This window comes from Telmatherina bonti (genome assembly GCF_933228915.1).
Source record: "Telmatherina bonti genome assembly, chromosome: 5".
In the NCBI taxonomy this organism is placed as follows: Eukaryota; Metazoa; Chordata; class Actinopteri; order Atheriniformes; family Telmatherinidae; genus Telmatherina; species Telmatherina bonti.
In genome coordinates this window covers 6098997-6107010 of record NC_136623.1, presented here as the reverse complement: position 1 = coordinate 6107010, position 8014 = coordinate 6098997, and positions in this window count along the sequence as shown.

Here is an 8014-nt window from a genome sequence, read left to right as displayed (position 1 = left end):
GCCGGAGAGAGAACCGAACTACCGACCGAGGAGGAGAAACTAACGGTCCGGTTCACGAGACCAGCTGGAAACGTAGCCAGAGCGCGCTCTGCGTGCACCCCTGCGGCTCGTGCGCGCGACCAGAGGGAGAGAGGAGAGAGAGATAAAGAAAAGAGAGAAACAGAGGGAAAGAGAAGGAGAAGGAGAAAGAGACAGAGAGAAAAAAGAGAGATAAAGAAAAGAGAGAGAGAGAAGGAGAGATAGATAAAAAGAGAGATAGAAGAAACACTGAGGAGTTTCTCTGGTTTCCACTGAGACCAGGATGGAAAGTTCCCAGTTCCTGCTGGTTTATAAACTGGGAAAGAGGAAATCTTTACTTGTGATGCTGAACTTCAATGATCAATAAAACTCATGAAGACGTGTAAAAACAATATTTAAATTTAAATTAAAACCAGAAAAGAGACTCTGAGGGAGGAAAACCAGTAGCACCAGTCTGGGAATGGTGGAAGGTCATCTCCAGACCAGTAGGAGGCACCTTAGTTATTCATACTGGTAATAATCCATCAGATTATCAATGAAAACATGAATCACCACCAAGTCTTTTGGAAACGAATAAAGACATCGGTCGTCTGTGTGCGTCGGTTTGGAAGGTTAGAAGGTCACCGTGGAAACCAGGTCAGTCCAGTTCTCCCACCAGAACCAGTTTCAGATCCAGTTCTGCTCCCTTACGTACGGAAACGGAGCGTTTTTTTTTACGTTGCGACAATTGTTCAGTCAGTTCATCCACTAGAGGGCAGTGCGGAGTTCACTCCCACGTTCTGACAGCGTTAGCGCTAGCGCACCGCCACAAAGCCGTTTACAACCGTCCAAAATCACCAGAAGAAGAAAACTTCTTCAGGTGTTTATTTGGTGTTTTTTTGTGTCGTCCTCTTCCTGTTTTTCTTCTTCTCTGGTTTGTTCTGTTCTCTGATGGTGTTTTAGCTGTACAACTCAGCGCCGCCCCCGGTGGTTTTTCGGTGGTACTGCTTCGTTTTCTGCATCAAGTCTCGGATCGCTAAGCTCCTGGAAAACGGACCAAATTCCGAACATAACCGACAAAACTTTCTGCATTTGCCTTCTCCGTCCGGCATCAGTGGACCTTTATGTCGCTGCAAAGCTGCATCTGAAAGCAGCGGACTTCTGGAACTGTGGACAGACCGAAGCAGACATGTCTGGTCCCTAAACGCCTCGCAGCACGTCAGCATGATGATCTGGGCTTTCTCTGGAGTCACACGAAGCTTGTCGGAAACGTCTGATGCAGCAAATACGCAGCAGATCTACGGCCGAACCGTCTGCAGCTGATCTCATCAACCAGCCGCCGTTCGGGACTCGTTCCCGGCACACTTCTCTGCTGGTTATCCGCTCCAATGAGTCTTTAATTAGGTAGAAATCTGACAAGCAAAAACCTGCAGAAACATTTGTTTTGCAGAACGCGCTGCAGCTTTGTTGCCAGGAATCCACAAGTTTTCTTCCTTGCAGGGAAGAAACTGCGTTTTTAGTAAAAAATGGTGCAAAGTTGTTTTACAGAAACCACATTTCACAGCAGCAGCAACACTTCCTCCATTTTCCTCATTATCCAGATGAGAAACGTTTGGAAAAATCCTGCAATTCGCAGCTTTTTTCCACCAGAAATGATGTGGAAAACCTCGTAAAGTAAAGCAACAAGCATTTCATATTAAATGATAAACAGAAAACCAGCCGAGTCGTTTCGAAGGTTTCCAGTTTTTCTTGGACAAACAATAAACGTTCAGACGTTGAGTAAAAGCTCGACAGGAAAATAAAGATCAAAGCAGATTGATGCCTGAGAAACAGAACTCAGGGTGAAATCCTGTCCACAGCTGAGCATAGACTGTGAATAAGAGGCAGGCGGAGCCTCTGTGACGTCATACTTTGGTAGAGGTTAATTAAAGCTCGATGGGCATTCCCACCGGCAAAATAAATTTGCTCAGCAGAACACAGCATCCAGAACATCAGTCTGCTTGCTTAAATGCTGGACAAGACAAAAAAAAAACAAAACAAAACATGGGAACCGCCCATTGAGCTTTAATTAAGTCACAGAGGCTCCGCCTACCTTTTGTTCACAGTCTATGCTCAGCTGTGGACAGGTTTTCACCTTGAGTTCTGTCTCTCAGGCATCAATCTGCTTTGATCTTAATTTTCCTGTCGAGGTTTTACTCAACGTTTGAACGTTTAGTGTTTGTCCGAGAAAGGCTGTAAACCTCCAAATGACTCGGCTGGTTTTCTCTTTTTAACATGGGAGTCTATGGGGATTTGCTCTGTTGTGGAGACCCTAGTGGATGAAGGGAGAAATGCAGTTTCTGGCTGGTGCTGCAGGTACGTCTGCAGGTAGGGGATATTATTCGTGAGCAGTGATTGTTTCGGTCATGCCAATTTTCCCAGGATGAGTTCTAAACATTCGGACTTCATCTTCATCTTCGTGCCGCTTATCTGGTGTCGGGTCGCGGGAGCAGCAGCCGAAGCAGGGAAGCCCAGACTTCCCTCTCCCCAGCCACATTTGCCAACTCTGCGGGGGGATCCGAGGCGTTCCCAGGCCAGCCGGGAGATATAATCCCTCCAGCGTGTCCTGGGTCTTCCCCGGGGTCTCCTCCCAGAGGGACGTGCCTGGAACACCTCACCAGGGAGGTCCAGGAGGCATCCTGACCAGATGCCCGAGCCACCTCAACTGGTTCCTCTCGATGCGGAGGAGCAGTGGCTCTACTCTGATCATGACCATATGTGAGGGTAGGAACGTAGATCGACTGGTAAATCGAGAGCTTTACCTTCTGGCTCAGCTCCTTCTTCACCACGACAGACCGGCGCAGAGTCCGCATTACTGCAGACGCCGCACCGATCCGTCTGTCGATCTCACGCTCCATCCTTCCCTCACTCGTGAACAAGACCCAGAGATATTTAAACTCCTCCACTTGAGGCAGGACCTGACTCCCGACCCGGAGAGGACAATCCACCCTATTCCGGCTGAGGACCATGGTCTCAGATTTGGAGGTGCTGATTCTCATTCTCAACGTTTCTGACCAGGTTTGTGTTCATCATAGGAGTCGATGAGTCGTGCTTAGTCTGGTCCCTCCCCTAGACACCTGTTTGCCATGGGTGACCCTACCAGGGGCATAAAGGCCCAGACAACATAGCTGCTAGGATCTTTGGGACGCACAAACCCCTCCACCACGATAAGGTGACGGCTCAGGGAGATTTCTACCTAATTAAACATTCGGACTGCGTCGGGAAAACCCAACATTCCCCGAGAGTAGCTCCGCTGTCGTTGCCGTGGTTTCTGCAGCTCTCCGAAGGTCCCACGACCAGTTTGAAGGTCTGGACTTTGGATCATGTGAACACCTTGATTCTGCTCCTAACCAATCAGTTTCAGCCTTTAACATTCGGGGATTGAAAAAAAAAACTCCCGTTGCCATGACAACAGTATGATTCCCAGAACTGAAAACAGGGATTTTGGTGAACCTGTGATGTCATCATTGTGATGTCATGTTTACATAAACCCCATGAACCCACTGACGGGCCGTTGCCTCGCTTCGATCTGATGTCTTTCCTCCTTGGCGAGGTGTAAATGTGACTGAAAAGGCCGAGCTGAACTGGAAGAATCTGCTCAGAGTCTCTGAAGGCCTCACAGTGTTTGTTTCTGGTTCTGGAGCGTTGCCATGGAAACCCCTGTTTAACAGCAGGTGAGGGGAGGAAACCTTTCCCTCCTGTCCCGCCTGCAGAGTGAAAAACACGGCGCTTTGCTCCTCTCTTCCTTCCTTTAGTTTTAATTACACTTAGACACCAAACACCAAAACACTGACGACTCACATGATTAGGGGGAAGAGCATGCGGTGTATGGTGGGCGGGGCTGCTTAGGTGGTCCCTCTCCCAACACCGCGTGGCACTTCCCTCAGTTTTAATTGCAACTAATACATACTTCACAATCAGTCATAAGCGGGGGGGGAGGCAGGGACGATAGGGTCTTCTCATGCCCCTGCTCTCGGGGCTTTACTGGGGGGGGGGGGTACGGGTGGGGGAAGAGTGCCGTCCAGTAGGCCTAAGTCTGGGCTGGCCTGGCTGTAGGAGGGTTGTCGCCGGCCCTGGGGGGGTGCTGGGTCGGCTGCATCTGTGGGGTGGTGGGGGGGACGCTGGGAGTGGTGGGCGGTAATTATGGGGGCCCTGATCGGGGCCATCCTGTCCTCTGCCCCCTGTGAGGTATCTCACATGGGACATGATGGAGGGGTGAGGTGAGGATGTGTGGGAGTGGGTGTATGGGGTTACAGATGGATGGTGGGATGGCTGGGGGGGGGATTAGGGTTGGGGATATAGGTGGGTAGGGGATAGGGATGTGTGAGGATGAGTAGATGTGTGTGTGGAGGGGTATGTTGGCGCGTGGGTTGTATTGGGGTGTGCCTGTGTTGGAGGAGTGAGGGTATGTGTGTGTGTGTGTGTGTGTGTGTGTGTAGGGGGGGGTGTATATGCGGAATGGGATGTGTGAGTGAGGGTGAAGTTTGGAGGGGGGCTATGGGTGGTGGAGGGGTGTTTGGTGGGGCATGTGTGGTTGGGTAGAAGTAGAGGGATGGGGTGGCGGGGTGTGAGCGTGTGTGGGGGGGGGGGGGTGAGCGTGTGTGGGGGCGGGGGCGATTGGGGTTCGTGTGACTTGGTATGGGTGAGTGAGTAGAGGTGGGGTGGGGTTGTATATGTGATGGATGATGTGCATGGATTGCAGAGGGTTGTGTGGATGGGGGTTGAGAGGGGAGTGCGTGTTTGGGGGGGGGGGGTATGCATGTATATGTGTGAGGGGAGTGCGTGTTGTGGGGGGGGGGGGGGTATGCATGTATATGTGTGTGTGGTTTGGTGGTGGGGGGGTGGTGTCCTGTACCCGGGGGCGCAGCTGGTGCGCTGGGGTGCGACCTGGCTGCCGCTGGGTGGCGGTCTGGGGATCCTGGTCCTCCGTCGGTGTGGGCTGTGCCCTCTGCCTGCGGGGGCGGGGGGCTGCTCACGGGCTCTTGGGGCCCTGGGGCCTGCGCTCTGTCTGCCCTAGGTGGCCGGTGCCCGGCGGGATCGGCCCTTGCCGGCCTGGGCCTGCTGGGGCCTGTTCCCCCTGACTGCGGGGGACTCTGGTTGGGCACCTCCTTCGCCACCTCCTGGGCAGATGCATGGCTGGCTCTGGAGTGGGGGGGTTGGGATCTGTACCTGGGGGTGACTGTCGGTTACCCGGGTCTCTGGGTTCTCCTGGCCTTCCTCTAGCTGTAGGCGGGCGGGGTCACATTGGCATGATCACTCTTCTCTAAACACGTTCCACTCTGAATGTTCTGCATGAATGTTCTGCATGTGTCACAGTCACTGAGTCATCCAGCAAGTTTATTCACTAACAGCAGGTAGCTCTCTTTCTGTCTTTTTGACTTAACTTGCTAGTTTCTGGTCCTCATGATTGTCAACGGTTTTGTTCTCCACGAATCTAGAGTTGGCTTGTGTGGGTGTATATATTTATGTGTGTGGGTGGGTATGTGTGTGTACTTATGTGTATGTGTATGTATGTATGTGTATGGATATGTATATATGTATGCATATGTGTGAGTGTATGTGTATATGTATGTGTATGTATGTGAGTATGTATATGTGTATATATGTATATATATATATGTGTGTGTATGTATGTGTATATGTATGTATGTATATCTATCTTTATGTATGCATGTATGTGTACATGTGTGTGTATGCATGTGTATGTATGTGTATATGTATGTATGTATGTATATATGTATATATATAATGTATGTGCGAGTGTATATACATATATATGTAGGTGGGTATGTATGTGCATATACATGTATGCATTGATCTCTTTCTTTTGTTTTTTTTTTTTGTTTTTTTTATGTTCTCTTTTCTGTTCTCTTTCTGCCCCTTTCCTGTCCTTTCCGGTCGGGTCCAGTAGCATAAACTCTGTAATACAAGCTATTATCCAAAACAAATTGAAAAATAAAATAAGAATCAAGAAATACAAGGGGATCATTACATCTACAAAAGTTCCCCTTGGCAAAATAAATTTGCTCAGCAGAACACAGCATCCAGAACATCAGTCTGCTTGCTTAAATGCTGGACAAGACAAAAAAAAAACAAAACAAAACATGGGAACCGCCCATTGAGCTTTAATTAAGTCACAGAGGCTCCGCCTACCTTTTGTTCACAGTCTATGCTCAGCTGTGGACAGGTTTTCACCTTGAGTTCTGTCTCTCAGGCATCAATCTGCTTTGATCTTAATTTTCCTGTCGAGGTTTTACTCAACGTTTGAACGTTTAGTGTTTGTCCGAGAAAGGCTGTAAACCTCCAAATGACTCGGCTGGTTTTCTCTTTTTAACATGGGAGTCTATGGGGATTTGCTCTGTTGTGGAGACCCTAGTGGATGAAGGGAGAAATGCAGTTTCTGGCTGGTGCTGCAGGTACGTCTGCAGGTAGGGGATATTATTCGTGAGCAGTGATTGTTTCGGTCATGCCAATTTTCCCAGGATGAGTTCTAAACATTCGGACTTCATCTTCATCTTCGTGCCGCTTATCCGGGGTCGGGTCGCGGGAGCAGCAGCCGAAGCAGGGAAGCCCAGACTTTCCTCTCCCCAGCCACATTTGCCAACTCTGCGGGGGGATCCGAGGCGTTCCCAGGCCAGCCGGGAGATATAATCCCTCCAGCGTGTCCTGGGTCTTCCCCGGGGTCTCCTCCCAGAGGGACGTGCCTGGAACACCTCACCAGGGAGGTCCAGGAGGCATCCTGACCAGATGCCCGAGCCACCTCAACTGGTTCCTCTCGATGCGGAGGAGCAGTGGCTCTACTCTGATCATGACCATATGTGAGGGTAGGAACGTAGATCGACTGGTAAATCGAGAGCTTTACCTTCTGGCTCAGCTCCTTCTTCACCACGACAGACCGGCGCAGAGTCCGCATTACTGCAGACGCCGCACCGATCCGTCTGTCGATCTCACGCTCCATCCTTCCCTCACTCGTGAACAAGACCCAGAGATATTTAAACTCCTCCACTTGAGGCAGGACCTGACTCCCGACCCGGAGAGGACAATCCACCCTATTCCGGCTGAGGACCATGGTCTCAGATTTGGAGGTGCTGATTCTCATTCTCAACGTTTCTGACCAGGTTTGTGTTCATCATAGGAGTCGATGAGTCGTGCTTAGTCTGGTCCCTCCCCTAGACACCTGTTTGCCATGGGTGACCCTACCAGGGGCATAAAGGCCCAGACAACATAGCTGCTAGGATCTTTGGGACGCACAAACCCCTCCACCACGATAAGGTGACGGCTCAGGGAGATTTCTACCTAATTAAACATTCGGACTGCGTCGGGAAAACCCAACATTCCCCGAGAGTAGCTCCGCTGTCGTTGCCGTGGTTTCTGCAGCTCTCCGAAGGTCCCACGACCAGTTTGAAGGTCTGGACTTTGGATCATGTGAACACCTTGATTCTGCTCCTAACCAATCAGTTTCAGCCTTTAACATTCGGGGATTGAAAAAAAAAACTCCCGTTGCCATGACAACAGTATGATTCCCAGAACTGAAAACAGGGATTTTGGTGAACCTGTGATGTCATCATTGTGATGTCATGTTTACATAAACCCCATGAACCCACTGACGGGCCGTTGCCTCGCTTCGATCTGATGTCTTTCCTCCTTGGCGAGGTGTAAATGTGACTGAAAAGGCCGAGCTGAACTGGAAGAATCTGCTCAGAGTCTCTGAAGGCCTCACAGTGTTTGTTTCTGGTTCTGGAGCGTTGCCATGGAAACCCCTGTTTAACAGCAGGTGAGGGGAGGAAACCTTTCCCTCCTGTCCCGCCTGCAGAGTGAAAAACACGGCGCTTTGCTCCTCTCTTCCTTCCCTCGGAGCAGTTTGGGGTGAACGTGTTCGCAGCAGAGAGAAGGAAGGAAGGAATCTCTACAAACTGCTTCCAGATCAGCTCATTAAGCCGAGAAGCAGGGGAACGTTCCAGCGAGGGGACAGCAGCCT